The sequence below is a fragment of the Fukomys damarensis genome, unplaced genomic scaffold (genome assembly GCF_012274545.1).
Source record: "Fukomys damarensis isolate Sample0158 unplaced genomic scaffold, DMR_v1.0_HiC HiC_scaffold_33, whole genome shotgun sequence".
NCBI lineage: Eukaryota > Metazoa > Chordata > Mammalia > Rodentia > Bathyergidae > Fukomys > Fukomys damarensis.
The window spans coordinates 17,743,808-17,757,065 of record NW_022900945.1 but is presented as its reverse complement, the minus strand read 5'-3'; the positions used below and the strand labels follow the sequence as shown (position 1 = coordinate 17,757,065).

Here is a 13,258-nt window from a genome sequence, read left to right as displayed (position 1 = left end):
GCGCGGGGGCGAGGGCGAGGGCGGGGCGGCCAGTGCGCGGTCCTTCCGCGGGTGTAGCTCGGAATGCGGAGCCAGGCCTGTCTCGGGTAGAGGGAGGCGGCGTGGAAACCGTTAGCTGAGAGAATACAGATCCCTCGGCAGACCGGCCCCCCGTCCCTGGAGCTGGTCCGGCGGTATCGTGTGGGCCACTCAGCCTGCCTGCTCCCCACTGGAACGTCCCTGTCTGGTCGGAGGTGACGCGGGGTGTGGATGGGGACGGGGACACCTCTGGGTCTCGCCTCTGCACGCTGCGGACCCCGCCTGCCTCAGTTGGAGAAATGCCCGGTCTTTAGTCACAGTTGTTGGAGCTTCTTTCCCTTGCATATCTAGGTATTCCTTGAACCCACCACATTGTTTCCGGTTCTTAAATCGGTCCACACGTCACTGGGTGCATTCAGGGCGGGCTGTGTTCACTTGCCATACACTTACCTGGTGACTCTCTCAGGTTTTGTCAGATTCCGAGGAAGCGATAAAGGAAAGTAATATTTTTGCAGATCTTCTGTTGCATCATCGTATTTAGCAAATTTCTACCCAATTGTATATTAATATGTAGTTAGCTAAGAGCCCTTGAATTTACTGTGAGCTTTATTAGATGATTTATGTGGACCTCTGCTATTTTATGTTCTACTTTCCTTGGAATTGTACTCTGTACACATTTATTAGAAATTCAGAATAGAGACATTTAACTTCTGGAGGGATGAACCCACATAATTTTATTTTGTGTCCTCACATCACCAAGCATTACTAGATGTTCAGTGGATATCTGTTGACTTAAGAAAAAACAGAGGAAATTTCTTATAATTTATTTTCTTTAAAACTCACTACTGCCAGGCGTGGTGGCACATGCCTGTAATTCCAGCACTCAGGAGGCTGAGGCAGAAGAATTGCTGAGTTCGAGACCAGCCTGAGCTACATAGTGAGTTCCAGGTCAGTCTCAACTATATAGTGAGACCCTGTCTCAACAAACCGCAAAAAAACAAAAACAACAACAAACAACTCTACTAAAAAATCAGAATGATAACTGGAAGTTTCTCAGTATATTCTTTCTGCTATTTGTTATGGTCAATTTTGTTACATTAACAAATACACTATCTTCCAAGTGCTATACAAGTAGTAACTCATTTGATCCTCTTAAGAACAGTATATAATATGTAATGTAACTATGAACATTTTATGTATTACCAAACTGAGGCACAAAAAAGTAACTTTCCCAAGGTTGCACAGCTATTATCGGATAGATTTAAATTGAAAGAGTTAATGGTGTGCAGTCTTATATTACGTCAAATTAGCATATTGATTTCTCAAGCTGAAATCACTTGTGAAACTATAACCAGAAAGGGGCATTTGGCTTGGCTTTCACTACATTCAGCAAGCCACATTGTTTCTGGAGGAATGTCCTTCACATACCAAGGATGGAAAATAGCCTTTATCACCAGACATTGGTAATTGGGGCTTCCATGAACCTGAATAAACAAACTCTGACATAAGACTTTATCTTCTACTAAAGGAGCTTCTCCATCCCCCTACATATATATTTTAGTAACAGCCCCACAGTTTGTTGCCCTGGTTCAAATATGTTTGTCTTTTCATTCCTGCACAAATTTCTAATTGCCTAAGACAGAAATCTCCAAGCTTTTTGTCACCAGGAACCAGTTTCCTTTTTTCTGTAGATGGGCTGCACTATTAGCATCTCCTCCTCCTCCTTGGTTAATCAGGTTATAATGAAAGCTCAGTGTACATGTAGGGTTCATGCTGCTATGAAAATTTAATGTTGCTGTTGATCTGACAGAGACAGCTTTGTTGGTAATGCCGGCTATCTGCAGTGGCTGTAAATACAGATGAAGATTTACTCTCTTGGCCTTGCTCGGTCCTGTGTGGGCTGGTTCCTAATAGGCCATGGACAGTACAGGTTTCTGGCTTAGGGGTTGTGAACCATTGATCTAAAAAGTTACAAGTTGGGGCCGGGATTTAGCTCAGTGATGCCACTTCCTGCCTCAAAAGCACAAGGTCCCGAGTTCGATCCCTGGTACCAAACCAAACCAAACCAAACCAAACAAAACAAAAAACACCCCAAAACACAAAAAGTTACAGGCATAGTATGTTGGTCATTTCTTCAGACTTCACTTTTCAAAGAAACTCTTCATATACATGTAAAATTGATAGAAACGTTTTATGTTTCTTTTAATAATCTCTCATATTAATTGGGTTTCTAGATTCAGCCAAATAGTCCATAGGAGTACTATGGTGGTATATCATAGAGAAGTACAGAGGCACAACTGTATTTTGTTTCCCTAAGCAGGCACAGAAAGAAGGGAATTGTCCCTCCCCCAAAAAAGACTGAATCTTCTATATAATTTTTTTTTTTTTTTTGCTAATCTGAGAGCATGCTGCATTGCGTAGTAGGAAAAATTGTACCAGTGGTAGCCATTTTGGAAATGATTTTCCTTGTATTTTCTAATACTGTAAGAAGATACGTTCACAAGCTTTTATTTTATCTGATCCCCACAACAAAACAACACAAACATATATATGTTCCATTTTTCAACCAAATAAAACTAAACTATAAAGAAGTTAGCAAAGGTCATTCCAGTGGTAAGTCATAGAACACTAGATTATGTGCCATAACTAGGCAACATAACCTCAGTCCTCAATAAGATTAGGTTTTAAATTGAGAATGATTATACATGGCTGTAGTCCCAGCACTTAGGAGGCTGAAGCAGGAGGATCTTGAGGTGGAGGACAGTTTGGGCTACATAGTGAGACACTGAGTACAAAAAAACAATTACAAAAACAACAAAAAATTAGGTTTGTAGTATATCAAAATTTTTAGCCCTATCCTGGAAAGAGTATTTCTAGAATTCTAGAATACTGTCCTCTGTAAAGAGTTTAAAGTGTATGCCATTTTATAGTCTAGATTTAATAATAAAAGAATGGCTGAATGCATAATTTGTCACTCTCCTTAGCGCAATTTTGAATTCTAGTTATCAGGGCAGCCATCTGTTTAGGAAATCATTAATTTACAGATGACATACTTGACAAAGAAGAACTAAAAAAATTCCACTGAAATATTTGTAGAACTAATAAATTCAGCAGGTTAGCAGGATACAAAATCAACACACAAAAATCAGTAGCACACTTGTATACCAATAATGAAGCCACTGAGAAAGAAATTAGGCAAATACCATTCACAAAACTTCAGAATAATTAAATACTTAGAAATTAACTTAATAAAAGAAATGAAAGACCTCTATAATAAAAACTGCAGTACTCTGAAAAGGAGATCCAAGAAGATGCCAGAAAATGGAAAGAGATTCCTCACTCATGGATAAGAAGAACCAATATTGTGAAAATGGCCATACTTCCAAAACTGATATATAGATTTAATGCAATCCTAATCAAAATACCGAGTGTTCTTCACAGAACTAGAAAAAAAATTCCTAAAATTTATATGGGAACAAACAAGACAGCATAGCGTGAGAGATCATGGGCAACAACAGTAAGGCAGGAGGCATTATAATTCTAGATTTCAAATTAAATAACAAAGCAACAGTGATTTTTTTTTTAATGACATGGTATTGACATAAAAACAAATGCAGATCAATGGAACAGAGAACAGAAGATGCACAAACAGCCCCAGGTATTTTCAACCATCTATCTAATCCTTGTTTTAACAAAAGGGGTAAAAATTACACACTGGAGGAAAGATAGCCTCTTTAATAAGTCGTGCTGGGAAAATGGGCCATCCACACGCAGAAGATTGAATCTAGACCCATATCGCTCATCACGTACTAAAAGAATATAGGCCAAAAACCTAAGTAATAAAACAGAAAAACTTAATATTCGGGAAGATAAAATAGATAAAACTTGTAGACAAAGGCCTAGGAAAGGACTTTCTGAATAGAACCTCAGTTACATAAGAGATAACATCAAGAATTAAAATATGAGATCATATCAAATTAAAACACTTCTGCAAAGCAATGGAAACAACCAAGACAAAAAAGACAGCCCACAGAATGAGAAAAAATTTCTTCCAGCTAGGTCTCAGAGGACTAATATCTAGAATATATTAATAGCTACCTAATTAGACCTCATACAATGAAAGACATGATGGAAAAATAGGCAATTGAAATGAGCAGACATTTCTCGGAATAAGATGTACAAATGTCCACTACATACATAAAAAAATGTTCAACATCTCTGTCCATTTGAGAAATGATAGTAAAATAATACTGAGATTCCATTTTATTCCAGAAAGAATAGTTATAATAAAAAAAATCAAATAATAGCAAATGCTTGGGAGGCTGCAGGGGAAAAAAGAAACCCTTCTACATTGTTGGTGGGAATGTAAACTAGTATTGTGGAAATCAGTATGGGGATTCCACAAAAAACTAGAGATAGAAATTCCATTTGAACCAGCTATTTCCCCTTCTAGGTGTCTTTCCAAATGTATTAAAAATGCTATATATAGTGACACAACTCAAGTAAGTTTTGGAAATGGTTTATACGTTCATCAACTGAAGAATAAAGAAAATGTAGAATTTATATGCAATGGAGTAATATGTCATAGAGAAGAATGGATAAATTCATGTCATTTGTAGGAAAATGACTGCATCTTAAGAACATAATGTTAAGTGAAATAAATCAGACACACAAGCTTACTATCACAGGGTTTTTCTTACATAAGAAATTCAAAGAATTAATGATTCAAAGAGCAAAGTAAAAGATAGATAATAGAAAATGGAGAGATAAATCTTTTGCAAATGGGAAGGAGATATATAGATGGAGGAAGAAGGGAGAGGGATTCGGAAGGGGAAGAATTGAGATGTATTAAATATTCTTAAATTGTATTAAATATTCTTAAATTAATCTTCTTTCTTTCCCCCCAGTTCAGTTTGTAAGGAGAAAATTCAATTGGCCTACACTGGATTAAATTTCTGTTTTTTATAACTTGGGCAAGACAACTCATTAGCAGCCCCCTGAGACTTGGCAATGGAGGAGCAGAAATTTCGTGTGACCTAAAGAAGATGAAATCTAAATTGAACTTTTTTTTTTAAGTCCACTATAGATAAGCCAGGCCTGGTGGCTCACACCTGTAATCCCAGCACTTGGGAGGCTGAGGCAGGAGGATCGCTGAATTTGAGACCAGCCTGTGCTACATAGTGAGTTCCAGGTCAGTCTGAACTACATAGTGAGGTTCTGTCTCTAAAACCAATGGTAAAAGTCCACTATAAGGATTTGTTTAATAGCATTAAGAAAGAAGTATTTCTTCTCTATAGAGCTTCCATGGAGCACTCCTTTCCTCCCGTGAAAAAGGCGATGGACTTTATCACAAAGTCATAGATTTTTCTCAATTAAAATCATTAAAAATTGTTGGTTACCTGATGTGGTATGCAGCATAATGCCACTCCCCAAAATGTCCATGTCCTAATTCATAAAATCTGTGAATAAATTACCTCTAGGACAAAGAGAATTAAGGTTACTAATTAGGTGACATTAAAATAAGAGGTTGTCGTGGATAATCCCCATGGGCCCAATGCAATCACGAGAGGCTTTAAAGGTAGCACTGAGAGGCGGAGGAGGAGATCAGAGTGATGTGAGTGGAGAAGGGCTCTACGCCGTTGTTGGCTTTGGAGACTGAGAAAGGACACTGAGAACAACACAATGTGAGCAGCCTCTAGAAATTAGGAAAAGCAAGGAAAATGGAGAAATTTGACCCTATTGAAGTCTTACTTTTATCCCACATTTTAGTTTATATTATATGCTACTAATAGCCATAATTATTATCTTAGAAATGATGAACTTTGCTAAATAAAAGGATTTTTTCTTTTTAAAAGGAGGAACTGGAAATTTAGGGGCGACTAGAGAGAGCTGATTTCTCTAGATACGAGAAAATTAAAAATACCAGAAAGGAAGTTAGAGAGAGGAATAAGAAGAATCGGCAAGATATTGAGGCTGAGATGTACGGGGTGGTGCAGGCAAAGCAGATAGCAGATCTAACGTGATTCTAAGTTGTTTCCTATGTGGTACTTAAGGTGACCCACAAATCATCAGTTAAAGTTCTGCTGCATGCAGTAGCCTTGCCTTCATGTTTGCTCTGAAAAATGATAAAGTATAAAGGACCATTTTTGCCTTGTCCTTAAAATGATGGTAGAGAAATTAATCGCCATAAGATATGGTGGATTGTGGCCATACTCTTAAGTGAAATAAATAGGACACATGTGTGAATACTGAACAGTTTCTCGGGTGTGAAAAACTAAAAGTGTAAATAAGATCCAAATTGTATAACTGATAATGTGAAATAGGAAGAAAAGGGCTCAAGGTGTAGGGGAAGTGGGAAGAAGTGGGAGAAAGGAAATAAGGGAAAAGAAAAATATGAGAAAAGGAAAAAATGGAAACAAAGTCTTTGCAAATGGGGAAAGGTGGGGGGGTGAAGGGAGGGCAGGGGTGTGCGGAAAAATGAGAACCAAGGTCTGTCATGTAAAGGTACAAGATTCCAATGATGAATGTAACTGTACTGTATACCTAAAAATTACCAATAAACTCAATGAAAATAAAAGATATGGTGCGACAAAGAACAAAAATTCCTGAGGCAAGAAGTCAAAGCCAGAGGGTCCATAAAAATATAAAGCCATCAAAGATGTATATAAAATTATGAAGAAATTTTGATCCTAAAATCCATATGGTGAGAATTTGGAATTTTTGTTAGTCAAGTACCCGGATGACACCAGCTGACCATTGTTCAACAAAATCATAACTATTACCAAAAATATTAATCATGATAATTAAAATTTATGATTGGTTTCCTATGTACCAGGCTCTGCACTAAAACCCTTTAAATATAGGACTTGATGTAATTCAGACAACAATTTTATGAAGTAGGAACTATGATATTCCAATTTCACAAGACTAAAGTGAGGCACAGAGAAGTGAAATTCCTTGCCCAAGGTTTTGCACACCTAGGAAATGCAGAGCCCTTATTTGAACCAGGTCTAATGCTAGAATCATAGCCAGTAAAACCATTGTTCCAAAAGTCTAGGCTAAACCATTTTCATTAATACAAATGGAGAGTAATTATCTCAAAAATGCAAATTCCTGAACCTCACCCAAACCTATTAACTCAAAATTAATCCTTACCAAAGCCAATTAAATTTTTTTTGTGGATCCCAAATCACCAGACTTTTGATAAAGTGTGATAGTGCAAATGTGATTCTTAACGATGCTCAAGTTTAAGAAGCACTACCTTACTGTGTTACATCCAAAGTCTTAACTGCCCTAGACCTTCACTTCTAACACGGGATTGGTTAGGTTTGAGAGTATTTAGGATGGTGTTTGAGTTCTTGGAATCAGCACTGAAAATGTATCAGCATAATTTTGCTATCTACTTACACGTATGTATGGTATGCGGCATCAGTGATAAAAGAGTTGAAGGAGATAAACTAATAATCATTGTGTTTTACTTTTAATCATATAACTATGAAAGGCTGTGTCAGCTTTCCTGTCAACACGACAAAAGTATCTGACAACTGAGACTTAAAGGAGAAGAGATTTATTTTTGGCCCATTGTTTCAGAGGTTTCAGTCCCCGGTTAGCTGACTCCAAGGCAGAAACATCACAGCACAAGAACATGATATAGAAAAGCTGCTTAGCCCATGGCAAACAGGAGGCAAAGAAAGCAGAAACAGCCAGAGAGAGACACAAACTCCAGAGGCACACCCCCCGTGACTCACTTCCTCTAGCTGAACCCTGCCTTTAAATCACACATTCAGCTATGAACGCCTCAGTGGATCAGTCCACTGAAGAGTAAAGTGTCCCGGGAACCAATCACCTTCCCAAAGCCCTGCCTCTGAACACAAAAGACTTTGTGGGGCATTTTAGATCGGAACCATAACAAAGACACTTTATGTTGACTCATTTAATCCCAAACGGTTGTCTAAACTGTCCCCTCTCCCACTTCCAAATGATAGGCCTGTAATTCCAGCACTCTGGGAGGCTGAGGCAAGAGAATCACAAGTTTGAGCCAGCCTAGGCAATTTATCAAGATATTGTCTCAGTATAAAGATAAGAAACCAAGGAAGAAAGAGAGAGGAAGAGAAAGAGAGAAAGAAGAAAGAAAGACCGAAAGGTAGGCTTGAAATTAGCTCAGTGCAAAAGCCCTTTATTCAATCCCTAGTACAGTAATAATAATAACTCATAGCTTATGTTTTCAAATTTCTTTTGTGTGGGTAGCTGCACTAGAATTGTAACTAGTCTCTTTGCCTCCTGTCCTATTTTTCTCCTATCCCTTGTATTAAATATTCTTAAATTATAAAGTAGACCATATCTAAAAAAGAGTATATAAATACCAATGTATGAATTCAGTAATGGTAATGATAATAAAAAAGGAAAATACACATTCACATAGCCAGACCAGAAGCAAAATATTCTCATACTTCAGATGTGTCCTATGACTGTCTCTCATTGTCCCTACCAAATAAAAACAATATCATGAAGTAGTCATTTTTTTGCTTTCCTTTATAATTCTTGTGGCTTTGTTTGTTGGGTTTTGTTGTTGTTTACCTACCTAACTACATTCCTCTAGAAAAACATACATTGCATTTTTGCTCATTCTTGAAATATATAATTTGTAAGAATTCATCTGTGACTTGCTGGCTTTAGTCAACATTGTTTTCATGGTATAATCATGTTGACGTAATTTATCTTGTATGTCTATGGTATTTTATGAATATTTACTGTATGAATCCCCAATAAATTATATATTGATTACACTTTTAATACACATGTAGACTGTAGAATATTTTGTATTTAAGCAATGTTCCATAAGTATTCTTAATTACATGAATCCAATTCATCAATTTATTTAAATACACAGGTAATACTGGAAGTGAGGGTTTATAGAGTTAGAACATGTTCAATTTTCCTGAGTAATAATAGCAAATTATTTTCAAAAGTGGTAATATCAATTTGTACATACACTAATAATGGCTAATAATTTGTACTGTTCCATATTCTCACCTATTCTTACTTTGGTCTCATTTTTCAATTTTAATAATTTCGAAAGTACTTTGAATTCACATACAGAAGTAATTGAGTATAAGTTCATATATTTGAGATCCACTGATGTATCCTTCTATGTGAAATTTCTATTCACTACTTTTACACATTTCTCTATTAGACTTTTTCATATTGATTCATGAGAGGTTTGCGTACTTACTGAGTTCTAATCCTTTGTAACCTATACAAAAATGCTAATTACCTTCTCCCCAGTCATGTTTTGACCATTTTTAATGGTTATTTTGATGTGTTCAACATTTTATCAGCTTTACTGAAAATAGTTGACATATTTAAGCATATAATGATTTCGTAAAATTTTCACAAACACACACACAAATACAAAGTCATCGCCACAATGACAATAACGAACCTATCTATCACCTTCAAAAGTTTCGGTGTACTTCCCACCTGTATCTACTTGCCCGCTAGTCACAGACAATGAATGACTTATCTACTTTCTGTTATGAATGTTTGCCTTTCACAAGATTTAAATAATGATTTTAAGCTGCAGATACGCTTTGGTGGTCTGGCTTCTTTCACTCTGCATAATTATTTTTTAGATTAGTCCACATTTCATGTATCAACAATTTACTTAGTCTTATTGCTGAGTAGTATTCTATTGTATGCATTGCTTCATACAATTGCCTATTGATTAAAATTTGATGTTGTTTCTAATTTGGGGGTATTAAAATAAAACTGCTCTGAATATTTGTGTGTAAGTCACTATAGAGAAGTATGCTTTAAATCGAGTAAATTCTAATAATGGAACAACTGGATTATATAATATGTATCTCTTTAGTTTCTAAAGAAAGTGACAAACTGTTTTTCTAAAATATTCTATCATTTTACATTCCCAACAGCCTGAGCCATCACTTTAAGATGACCAATCTTTTCTTCTTAATTTTGGACATTGTAATAAGTGTGTAGCAATACAGTATTTTGATTATAATTTACATTTACCAACAACTACCAATATAGGGCATCTTCTTCTATGCATACATGCAATACAAATGTCTATCCTTAGTGAAACATTTTTTTCTTTTTATTTGATAAAACATGAAAACTATACAATTATGAGATGCCTTATAATATTTTGATACACTGTACAATGTTTAAATCAGGTAAAATACATTTATCTCTTCATACATTCACCTTTTCTTTTTGATGAAAATATTTAAATTCCTTTCTTCTAGTTTCTTGAAATACACAATATATTATTGTCATCTAGAGTTACCTACTATAATAGCACATCCTGACTTCTTATTCCCATCTAACTACAACTTAATGCAAATTGATCAACCTTTCATCCCCCTCCCTCTACTCTCTCAGCCTCTGTTAAACTCTATCTTCAAATTCTATGAACCAATTATTTTATATTCTACACACGTCTTTACCTAAGCATGTGGAAAAAACTCCAAAAACAGGTGGCCTCACTGGGGAGTTCCACCAACATTTAACAAAGAAATGATAATTTTAGATAAAGTCTTTTGGAAAAATGAAGTCACTCTGCAGTGTCAACATTTCTCTATTTAAAATTAGACAAAGATATTACACAAAGAGAAAACTACAGATTTAGTAAGGTGCTGTTTGAGATAGCTGGGGCCATTGGGTCTTTTGGCTGCCCTCTTCGCTCAAGTGAGTGAGGCACCAGTCCTTTCCTGAGCCACTGTATCACACTGCTGTGTGTGTTCACCCTGAAACTGTACCAAAAAATCAGCCCTCACACGTAGGCATAGGGTGCCATGACGAGACTCACCCATGCCTGGCCCCTGCCACTCAATTAGCAATCCTTATGCCCTGAGCCAGTATTACCCAGAGAGCCTTCTGGAGCCCATTGGAATCTGATGCTTCTCCTGTGAACATTAGCTAGACTACAGGAATACTGAACCCTGAGCTTGGCCACAGTGCTCTTTTAGTGGAGACACAAACTAATCTTTTGGCTGATGATGTCTACAATATTGCAGATAAATTCTACAGAGTTATAGCAGATGGGACAAATGTGCTGGGGACAATAAGAAATGTATTCTCTCCTCTTAGAATTATTGGAAGAAACTGTGTTGTGCATGGTTTTGATCATGAAAGAAATTATCTCTTTTGGACAGTGACTGGAGACAACATTCATTCTTCAGCTTTGTGTGACTTTGATGGTGATAAGAAAGAAGAAAGAGCTTCGTGTTGAATCCAAGGATTTTGATGTCGAGTTTTTAAAGAAGATGAGATTGTGGCAGAAATGACAGAAACAGAGATGATCATCTCTCTGTCCCATGGATGGCAGCCAATTTGGGTAGGCTCTATCCAAGGCATGGTTCAAGTTTATGACCAAACAGCCCAATCCTGGAGAACGAAGTCCAAAAATCATAGGATGAATTGATAACCAGATGGTCTAATGGGAAGGTTGATACTCGAAGTGACTGAAGTGGGGAGCTCATCTTTAAAGACAATTTTTCTCCTGCAATTACTGGTGTAGTAGAGGGAGGTTACTGAATGGATGGCCACATCCATGTGGGGGTACCTACCAGGCACAGCTGAGATGAGGGGATACCTCATGGACACCAGCATGGAGCAGGACCTATATCTGAGAACTGAGTTAGAAAAAGCAGAATCTGTTGCTGGAACTCTGTAACTAGGAAGAAAATTCCAAGGCTGAACTGAACAGTACGCTGAATGAAGCTAATGGGCAAAGGGACATAATCCCAGCCAATACCAGGCTCCACAGTATCCTCAGTCAATCTGAGAAATGAGATGTAACTACACATACAGAATTGTGTGTTTCTATTTCAGATGACATTTTCATGCAAGCAGTATTGATTTTTGCAGAGGGAATTTTTGTAGGTGAAAGCCATGTGGTACATCCCCTCATTCACATCCTCTCCAACTCTATCTGTATTGTAGGTACACCACCCAAAGACATCCTTGTTGAAAGCCCTAGGGATTACAAAAGCAGCACCCAGTTCTATGTATTTTACTTGACAAGATAGCTGCCCCAATTCTTCTGTATGCACTGACCAGCCCAGACTCTGCCAGTAAATGCCTCAGTTCTGTTAACTTTATTTTTACAGAGTGGGGACGGGATTATTCTATGGCTCAACTGGAACTTTCAGCTACTAGAAGCCATTCAGAATGTTCCATTTCAATGTGCTCCACATCTTTATGGAATAAAACCCAGTAGAGAGATTACTGTAGATACTGATGATATTGATTTGGCTGGTGATATCACTCAGTAAATGGCATCACTTTTTGCTATTGAAGACCTTCAAGTAGAAGTGAATTTTCCTATCTACTTTGAGGAGTTATGAAAGATAGTGATTAAGGTTGATAAATACCATCCAGTGGGTCACAAGCTCAGTGCTGAACTGGCTGATAATTTTAATCTCACCTGAAATTTGCTGGCCCAAGCAGAGGATACTTGTCTGGTGAGGGACATGAAAACAATGAAGAATCACTATATGGAACTCTATGACCTTAAGACTTGTTAAGTGAATATAAAATTCACTGTGACATTCACACAGAACTATTAGGAAACGTTAAAGCAGTAAATCAAGTGAGTCAAAGTACATGTTATCTACATGTTATAAAACCAAAGAACCAAGTGATAACTGCTTCTCAAAATGCAACTTGAAGCAAAAACATCCACACACTGTTCAGAGTTACAGGGTGGGGCCAGTTGTAGTGGTGCACGCCTGTAATCCCAGCACTCGGGAGGCTGCAGCAGAAGGATCGCTGTGAGTTCAAGACCAGCCTGGGCTACATAGTGAGTTCCAGGTCAGTCTCAACTACATAGTGAGACCCTGTCTCAATCAAACAAACAAACAAACAACAACAACAACAAGAATTACAGGGTGGGGACAGCTCCTTCGTAGAAGAGTAAATAGGGAATCAAGGTCCTGGAAAGGGATTTTCTCTAAAAATCTAGGCTCATTTGGATCATGTCCTGGTGAACATAGAGTGCTAAGAACAAAAAAGCCTTAGTGAGCCTCACAAATTAAAGATAAAACATTACATCTGAAAAATGAAACAACTTTCTTTGTTTGTTTATATATGTAAGGTAAATGTATAAATTACATATTTTCCCCTTGAAATTGTAATTGAATTTGTAATTTTCAAATAGACTATCTTTTTTCATTAAAATTAAAAGGTATTATAAAAAATAAAACTATAGGCTGATATC

General features: G+C 37.0%; 1 pseudogene; it reads left to right on the top strand.

Annotated features, from left to right (window-relative positions):
- Window positions 1–12,806, top strand: part of LOC104855001 — a 13,166-nt pseudogene extending 360 nt beyond the window's left edge.
- The last annotated feature ends 452 nt before the right edge of the window (window positions 12,807–13,258 follow it).